At 48.4% G+C, this 9,742-nt stretch overlaps 1 pseudogene; it reads right to left on the bottom strand.

The window, feature by feature from the left end:
- Positions 1–3,066: 3,066 nt before the first annotated feature.
- Positions 3,067–3,857, bottom strand: LOC101027908 (threonylcarbamoyl-AMP synthase pseudogene; annotated as a pseudogene).
- Positions 3,858–9,742: the final 5,885 nt, after the last annotated feature.

The following is a 9,742-nucleotide window of genomic DNA, read 5'->3' as shown; positions in this document are numbered from 1 at the left end:
GAAAAACACACACACATCAGTGAGTAGCAAGCTGAACTGGCTGCTTTTTTCATGAGAAACCATTTTACTTGAAAGAGGGACTGACAGAAAAATTGGTTATTCAGACTTGGGTGTTGGGCAGATACTTTCTTGAAAACAAAGTGAGCCTGCTACTTTAAGAAAAACAACTGAAGTATTTGCCGTCAGTGATAAAATTTGAGGTTTCATTCAAAAATTGGAATGCTGGAATACATATATTCATCACTGTGAACTTGACAGCTTCTCAATACCTGAAGGCTTTTCTGATGAGATTGGTGGAGACATTAACAAATAAGATTTTAAAATACGTTACGTAATGAAATGTGCCAACATATGGGTGCTCTTTATTTGCTCAGTGAACCAGTATTTCCAGATGACCAAGGTACGATGTTACAAAATTCTGCATGAGTAAAAGATCCATTCAAACGTCAAGAGATCAGCAGACTTTCATGTAACCGAATACAAACAAAAAATTTACGATTCCAGATTCCACATCATAAGTAACATTTAAGAACTTCAAGTTTTGATGTAATACCTAGAAAAATATTCACAATTATATTAAAAAGCTATTAAAGTTCCTCTCCTGGCTGGGTGTAGTGGCTCACACCTGTAATCCCAGCACTTTGGGAGGCCGAGGTGCGTGGAACACTTGAGGCCAGAAGTTTGACTCTGTTGCCCAGCCTAGAGTGTGATGCCAGCGTAGCTCACTGCGGTCCTGAACTCCTGGGCTCAAGTGATTCTCCTGCTTCAGTATTCAACTAGCTAGGACTACAGGCATGTACTACCATGCACAGCTAATTAAAAAAATTTTTTTTACAGATGAGGTCTTGCTTCCTTGTCCAGTATGGTCCTCCACTTTTTAAACTAATTATTTGTATGAGGCTGATTTTCTTCCTACAGTTCAAGGAAAAGAACACATCACAAAAACAATGCCCACTAACATCCCTCAGGTGATCTCAGAATTCCACTATCTTCTATTAAGCCAGATATTAGAGGTTTGCGAAAATATAAAGCAATGCCACGCTTCTCAATAATTTTTTCATTTTGGAAATTTATAGTTATTTTATACAAATATGTTATTTATGTTAAAAAGGAGTAAGTTTATTATCGTTGTTTAAAACAAATCTATAATTTTTTTTTTTTTTTTTTTTTTTGAGACAGAGTTTCGCTCTTGTTACCCAGGCTGGAGTGCAATGGTACGATCTCGGCTCACCACAACCTCCGCCTCCTGGGTTCAGGCAATTCTCCTGCCTCAGCCTCCCGAGTAGCTGGGATTACAGGCACGCGCTACCATGCCCAGCTAATTTTTTGTATTTTTAGTAGAGACAGGGTTTCACCATGTTGACCAGGATGGTCTCGATTTCTTGACCTCGTGATCCACCCGCCTTGGCCTCCCAAAGTGCTAGGATTACAGGCGTGAGCCACAGCGCCTGGCTTTTTTTTTTTTTTTTTTTTTTTTTTTGAGACAGAGTTTCGCTCTTGTTACCCAGGCTGGAGTGCAATGGCACGATCTCGGCTCACCACAACCTCTGCCTCCTGGGTTCAGGCAATTCTCCTGTCTCAGCCTCCTGAGTAGCTGGGATTACAGGCACGCACCACCATCCCCAGCTAACTTTTTGTATTTTTAGTAGAGATGGGGTTTCACCTTGTTGACCAGGATGGTCTCGATCTCTTGACCTCGTGATCCACCCGCCTCGGCTTCCCAAAGTGCTGGGATTACAGGCTTGAGCCACCGCGCCCGGCCTAAATATTTCTAAATTTTGTGTTTTTATTTATTTATTTATTTATTTAGAAGAGTCCTGCTCTGTCCCAGGCTGGAGTGCAGTCAATCTTGACTCACTGCAACCGCTGCCTCCCAGCTACAAGCCATTCTCCTGCCTCAGCCTCTCGAGTAGCTGGGATTACAGGCATGTGCCACAATGCCCGGCTAATTTTTATATTTTTAGTAGAGATGGGGTTTCACCAGGTTGGACAGGCTGGTCTTGACCTCCTGACCTCAGGTGATCTGCCAACCTTGGCCTCCCCACAGTGCTGGGATTACATACGTGAGCCACCATGCCCAGCCCAAAGACAGTCAATTTTTTTTAACCATTTACAAATTTGTTTAATAGCAGCATTTCTTTACATTAAAGAAAAACAAAGTTCAAATACCCAACAATGATTAACACTTGGTACATAAATAGACAAAAGTCTGTGGAGAACACTGGATTTAAATAAGGCGTTATGGGTATAATTCACTATAATTTATTTTATGAATAAATTAAGAAGAAGTCCCTGGCTGAAAAGCATAGCGGAGGTTTATTTTCCAATATTCTTCAATTTGGACTGAACCCCTGCCAGCTGAGCAGACATCCCAAAATTATACTAGAAAGACTGCAATTACAATACACAACACCACTAGGCCCAGTGGCTCAGAGGGAAGAGTGGCCTGTGGTTCTTTAATCTTTATCCTAACCTGGTTCTAGCTTCAGGAGCCCAACCCCTGTCTTTGGTCACCTGAGACTTTTTATTTACTAATTTTTATGAGACGGGCTGTTGCTATGCTGCCCAGGCTGATTTTGAACTCCTGGACTCAAGCAGTTCTCCCGCCACCCAGAATGTTGGGTTTATAGGCATGAGCCACCACATGGAGCCATCTGAGACTTTTTAAACAGCACCAGCACTTCAAGCTGGCTTGAACCTTAAATGCTGCCACCCACTAGAGAGGAGGCTTTCACTAGATTCCAAATCTGTTATTTAAATTACTTTTCAATTGAAAAAAAAAAGAAGAAACTTACGAAAATAAGGCCTCTTAGGAATGTTCTTAACTTTTCCATTCAGCTTTTAGCTGATACATGAAACCATGAATAATAAATACAGTTTCCCCAGGTGCAAGGCTAAACCAGCAGCTTCCGGGGCTTGGTCTGCAGTTCTCAGAAAGATACATTGCCTAAAAAGTCAGGCTAGTGCCCTAGTTCCAGTGGCCTCTGCAAATGAGGCCTTGCCAGTCGTCAGTGGACAGACATATAGAATTCAGCACCACGCCTTGGGCCTTCCTGCTTCCCAGTTTCACAGGTAGGACACACATGATGGGGGCAGCCTGCACTTCCGTAGGAGGATGGCTCTGGTACTTTCCCGGGCACAGCCTGGATGAACGATGCCAAACTTTCTAGGCACGAACAAATCAACCACAGTTGACCTGAGGCGACACGCAGAGCTCTGGCTAACCCCAATTTGTCCCCCATCAATGACCAAGGACAACTGAGGCCAGAGATCCTGGAACTCCTCAACACAGAGAACTGGCCTGTGAGCTGAGGATGGCGCTAGTGAGAGCAAGGGGACCCTCAAATATCCGAGTCAAGTCTTGCATAAAGGCATGATCAGGAATCCAGATGCCTACAAGAGGCGTAAAAGGGTTTTTAGCTCCTCCATCACCAGGGTCACTGGTCCTGTCAGCAGGTGTTTCAAGGCCCCTAGGGCTCGCACCGCATTATCTGTAGACGTCGGCCACATGGCCCAGGCACACGGCCAGGGGCTTGGCCTCGCTGCGGCCCTTGAGGCGGTATCCAGCGTGCAGGGCTGCCAAGCAGCTCGCCGCGCAGGCCAGGCCCTACGGCGTAGCGGCGGGGACGGCCACCAGGGCGCCGGCGCGCAGCTCGGCCACAGCGGCCTGCAGCGCCTCTGTCCAGCCTGCGCGCTCCGGGCTTGCGGCCTGCACGGCCCCGCTCTCCGGGAGCCGCCGGAGCAGGGCTGGGCTCGCGGAGGAGGCGGCCGCTCCGGAAGCCAGCGGGCCCCTCGCTCAACCCCAAGCTGGCAGCCACCGCGGCCCTCATCCCCCTGCACCAACGCGCCGGAGACATCCGCCCAGGCCCGCTTCCGGGAGGAAGAGACCAAAGACAACCAATTTTAACAGAGATAGCTCACATAAACAAAAACCCCTTGGTGTCCTCAGTACTTTTTAAGAGTGTGAAGGGATCTTCAAAGCATGAGATGGGCTATTGTAGTGTATTAATAACAACAGCGGCCAGCATTACCAGACACCTGTTAACCCTCTTAATCCTCATCAAAGCCCCATGAAGTAGGAAGTACTATAATCCTCATTGCCCAGATGGAGAAACTGAGGCACAGAGCGGTTAATGACTCCCAGATGTCATGCCGCTAGCATGTGGAGACCCTGCAACTCCGGCCCCGGAGTCTGACTCCAGAGTTCGCATTTCTAACTTGTTCAAAACGCTGCTTCATCTCTATGAGCCAATTACGAGGCTGTTGATCTGTTTTCCGCAGGGTAACCGTATGGCTACCCACTTCCTTTCACATACTCAAGAGGCCTCAGACATCATGGCTCTCTCTCTACCATCCCCCGTATCCAAGCCTGGTAGCTGCACCAGTGATTTAGAAAAGAAGACGCCAAACCATTTTCAAAAATGCATTTAACACAAAATCTAACTATTCCTAGATAACACCTTCAAACTTGGCTGAAGGTCTCTTATACTGTTTTCCTCTGGGACAAAAAGGCAGGAAAATTTCTTTTGCAAATATTGAACTACTATCAAAATCCAGTGCATCTGCTCCTGAAAACTTGCCGGATTACCAATTCACATCATTTTTTTCCCCCACTGCACTCTTTTGCTTTTGTTTTTGAGACAGGATCTTGCACTGTCACGCAGGCTAAAGTGCAGTGGTGCAATCACAGCTCGTTGCAGCCTCAACCTCCTGGGCTCAAGTCATCCTCCCACCTCAGCCTCCTGAGTAGCTGGGGCTACACGTGCATGCCACCATGCCCAGCTAACTTTTTTTATTGTTTGTAGAGATGGGGTCTTGTTATATTGCCCAGGCTGGTCTTGAATTCCTGGGCTCAAAGGATCCTCCTGCCTTGGCCTCCCAAGATGTGAGATTACAGGGGTGAGCACCCCTCCTGGATGCTATACTCTTAAAATTGGAAAATTGCTGTTAGGTGTGCATGTTTTTACCATCTGTGCCATTATACCCAATGCACCTAGATAAATGTAATCTCACAGGCCACAGTGCAAGGGAACTCCAGCCACAGGAAAGTTACCCGTTAACGTTCCTCTGGTGATCCTAGTGCACTTGGAGCCCTGTATTGCCTGATCTAACTGTGGCTGTGTAGTTTCTCTTCATAAACTTGGCTTAATATACCAAGCATAACATGACACATGGCTGAATAACCGAAATCCCATTTCCCTCAAGTATCTTTTAATTAAAATGTTAATTTGGGCATGCATAAGTTAACTCCACTTCAGCCCAGAAAGAAGGGTTTAAACTCTGAAAGGATTTTGAAATGCCTTCACCAACTGAAGGCATTTTGGGGATACGGTTTGTATGAAAAATGCTTCAGAAAATGAAGTTGTCATGCATTGTATGTGTAAATAAACCTTTCAGCTCACTGGCGGGATAGCAGCACAGTGGGGTTGGAAAGGCATTCTGGGTATTGGCATGCAAATGAGCATGTCAACAGCGGTTAGAGTGTACCTTGGGGTGGTAAACAAGCTGATTGTCATGGGAAATGTAGTCGGCTCCGCTCTGTTTGAAACTGTTTTGCAAATCCCTTGTTTGGTTAGATTTCTGAAAGTTGAGTTTGTGAACTCAGTAATACAGCTTAATACCAAACTCCCAGTCACATGGTCTTTGGATGCCTGACAGGGCTGTACACTCCATAAAGGGCCGTCCAAGCAGGCATGCCCAATTAGATCTGGAATGCATGGGGCCTAAAGCACAAACAGAAGGCTGAAGAAAGATGTCGGCCACAATCAGAACCCGGCAGAGGTGAGGCTTCCAACCCTGGATGTGCCCATGCCCTGTGGCTGCTTCCTGCCTTCCTGAATCCTCTCCCTCTGCTTGGATGCTCTGTTCCCCCCACTCACCAGCCTGGCCACCTCCTCCTCAGCCTCTTCTGGGAAGCCCTCCTCACCTGTCCAGTGGAATTTAAGGCCCTACACCCCGTCTACTCTGGACAGCACTTCCTCTTTGACTCATGAGTGTGTGGACACGGTTTCCATGCCAAGCACTTTGCTGGGCTCTGACCACGGTGAACAGCACTCTGTGTGCCCATCTGTCCCCTCTAGCTAAGTGGTGTTCCTTGAGGCAGGAGACGGAGCCTTCCTCATCGTCATGTCCCCAGGGCCTGGCACACAGTGGGCACACAGCAAGCACCGGGTGTGCATAGGTTCACGTTCTCCTCTCCTGGAACGAGATGAATTCAATCAGAACACAGAATCTTTGCATTGTCTTCCTTAGTGCACACTCCCTCTTCCCTCTGCCTCTGGCTTACAGACCCTGCCCCTGAGACTCCCACACCCTCCAGCTCACCACAGGGGTCTGGCTCCTCTCCCACTCCTTAAGAGTCACCTATCCACAGCTCCACTGCAACCCCTTTACAGAGACGCTTCCCCTTTGTCTTCAAACTAACCCCTATGCCTTTTGCAAACCCTTCCTTAAAAAACCCACTTCTCTGAAGAGCCCATTGTGTGGGAAGCCAGCCCTAAAGTTTCCTTTTACAGAAAAGGAGATCAGCTTCCTCACAGCCACGTGTCTGTCCCCTTCCAAGAAAGGGCAGCTTGAGCTGGTTGAACAGAATGCAAAGGTTGCTACCTGACAGGTAACCTACCTGTCCCCAGAGGGAGCTGGCACAGGCACAGGGGAGTGAGACGGACGACATGCTCCCTGGTCCTGCATTGGTAGTGTTGGGGTAGAAGTTTGGTAGCAGAGCTGCAAATGCTGTACATAGCCTCACTGAAAAATAATCAAGGTTTGTGTCTGTGTCTGCCTTCTAGTCTCTATGTCTCCTGTTGCGGTATGTGGTCAAATCATGGCACGCACCCTGCCATAGCCTACTGCTATGGCCTGAATTCTGTCCCTCCCAAATCCATATGTTGAAACCCTGACCCCCAGTACCTAAGAATGTGACTGTATTTGAAGATAGGACCTTTTCAAGAGGTGACTAAGTTGAAACGAGGCCATTAAGGTGAGCCCTGATTCAAGCTGGCTGATGTCACTAGGAGAGAAGGAGATTAGGATGGAAAGAGAGGGACAGAGGAGCGGCCCTGCAGGACACAGCGGGAAAGTGGCCCCCTACAAGGCAAGGAGACAGGCTGCAGAAGAAACCAAAGCTACCAGGCTCTGGTTCTTGGACATCTAGCCTCCAGAACTGTGAGGAAACACATTTCTGTTGTTTACTATCCAGCCTGTGCTTTTTCTACCATGGCAGCCCAAGCGAACACATATGCCCATTATGTGTTCAGATCTCTTCGTGCAGAAAGATCTCCTGTGCACCAGGTCAGCTCCTCTGTCAGATGTGGGAACTGTGATGGCTGCCTCAGCATCAAAAGACAGCACACAGCTGCTGCCTCTCTGGGGCCGTGGCCAGGCCTGGCTTCTCTAGGCAGGCCCACGCTCAGTCAAGCAGAGGTAAGGTGAACTGTCCCAGATACTTCAGGTAGCATCTCCAGCAGTGACTGTGTTTCTTCCGTGGTTGGGCGTCTTTCTGGACAGACCACTGTGGTTTCAGCCTCTGCTCCTGGCCTCTGAAACTGACTCCGCACAAGAGGACAGCTTCAATTCCCGATGATTTCATCTCCAACCTGGCCAATCAGCACTCCTGACTTACTAGCCTGTACCCACCAAATTATCCTTAAATACTCTGATCCCTGATTCTTGGGGAGACTGATTTGAGTAATAATAAAACTCTGCTCTATCATTAAAAAAAAAAAAAAAAAAAAAGCCGGCTGGGCGCGGTGGCTCACGCCTGTAATCCCAGCACTTTGGGAGGCCAAGGCAGGTGGATCACGAGGTCAAGAGATCGAGACCATCCTGGTCAACATGGTAAAACCCTGTCTCTACTAAAAATACAAAAAATTAGCTGGGCATGGTGGCACATGCCTGTAATCCCAACTACTCGGGAGGCTGAGGCAGGAGAATTGACTGAACACAGGAGGTGGAGGTTGCAGTGAGCCGAGATCGCGCCATTGCACTCCAGCCTGGGTAACAAGAGCAAAACTCTGTCTCAAAAAAAAAAAAAAAAAAAAAAAAAAAAAAAGCCACTGAGCCCCTGACCCTTCCTGGAACATCCCAGCTGACTCACACCTCCCCTCCCTACTGATGCTCACATTGCTCATTCAACATAAATTCATTAAGCACCAACTTGCCCAAGTATCAGGTGATGGTGAGAACTATAGATTGATGAGGCTAACATTCCTGAGAATGTGGAGAAAGACAATAAATCACCACACACTGGAGGAGAAACCACAATGTGATGAGGGGAGCAGAAGAGGGAAACCCAACGGGGCTTGGGAGGGACCTGAGATCCTGCAGGAGGGGTTGAGGAGGCACAGACAAGGTGGCGAAGGAAGTGATGGGAAGTGCAGCCCGTGCAAAGGACCCGTGGTTAGAAAGCACAGGATGCCTCAGGCACTGAAAGAAGGTCCAGGAACCGGAGTGCAAGGAGCAGGGACAGTCCCTGGAAACACAGACGAGAGGAGGTGCTGAGCCTGGTCGATGAGAGTGAGCATAGTGTTATGTTTTGTTTTGTTTCGTTTTTTTTTTTTTTTTTCATGGAGTTTCACTCTTGTTTGCCCAGGATGGAGTGCAATGGTGCCATCTCGGCTCATCGCAACCTTCGCCTCCTGGGTTCAAGCAATTCTCCTGCCTCAGCCCCCTGATTAGCTGGGATTACAGGCATGAGCCGCCACGCCCCGCTAATTTTTTGTGTTTTTAGAGATAAGGTTTCTCCATGTTGGTCAGACTGGTCTCAAACTCCCAACCTCAGGTGATCTGCCCACCTTAGCCTCCCAAAGGGCTGGGATTACAGGCATGAGCCATCGCACCCGACTAGTGGTTTTTGTTTTTAAGGGTGATGGAACTCACTGAAGAGTTCTAAGCAGGGGGTTGGCACCATCAGGTTGTGTTTGAAGGACTCGCTGTGGCTGCAGTGTGGACGATCCGTGTGAGGGAGCGAGAGTGGGCAGGGAGCCAGCTCCCTGGCTGGGCCCTTCAGAGGCAGCACACAGTCCCGGCACTGGTCTCAGGGGTCCTGCAGGTACACACCTGGCTTGAGAATCAACTCCTGACGGCTGTGATCTGAGCGAAGGTCTCCTTCATCCTGCAGAGAAACTTCCCTCTGGTTTGCCTGCTGCAGAGCCAGGATCCTTAATAGAAGATCCACTCTTTCCATGAAAACCTTGACCCCCATAAAATGCAAATATTTCTACAGGACAACACCTTCGCCTGAGCAGCCTTCATGGAAGAGTTATTGGAAAAGTGCCCACCGGACGAGCGGCGACCAGCAGGAAGGCTGTTTTCTGAATCTCCTGGGTGAAGGTTCTTCTGAGGGCATGCAGATGGGCTTGGCTGCAGGAGGCAGGGTGCCTCAAGTTTCCCTGAGCAGTCAAGGGAACTCAGGAGAGCTGGGAGCACACGTGGTGGACGTGGAAGGAGGGAAGGGTTGAAAAACAGCCTTGATCCTGCAGTCCTGCAAGTTCTTTATTATTATCTCTGTTTTCCTTTTACTTATTTATTTTTTTTGAGACAGAGCCTTGCTCTGTCACCCAGGCTGGAGTGCAGTGACACCATCTCAGCTCACTGCAACCTCTGCCTCCCAGGTTCAAGAGATTCTCCTGCCTCAGCCTCCCAAGTAGCTCGGATTACAGGCACCTGCCACTGTGCCCAGGTGATTTTTGTATTTTTGGTAGAGACTGGGTTTCACCATCTTGGCCAGGCTGGTCTCGAACTC

The sequence above is a fragment of the Saimiri boliviensis genome, chromosome 16, assembly GCF_048565385.1.
Source record: "Saimiri boliviensis isolate mSaiBol1 chromosome 16, mSaiBol1.pri, whole genome shotgun sequence".
In the NCBI taxonomy this organism is placed as follows: Eukaryota; Metazoa; Chordata; class Mammalia; order Primates; family Cebidae; genus Saimiri; species Saimiri boliviensis.
Note: the sequence above shows the minus strand (reverse complement) of the source record. Positions and strands in the feature narration are given on the sequence as shown.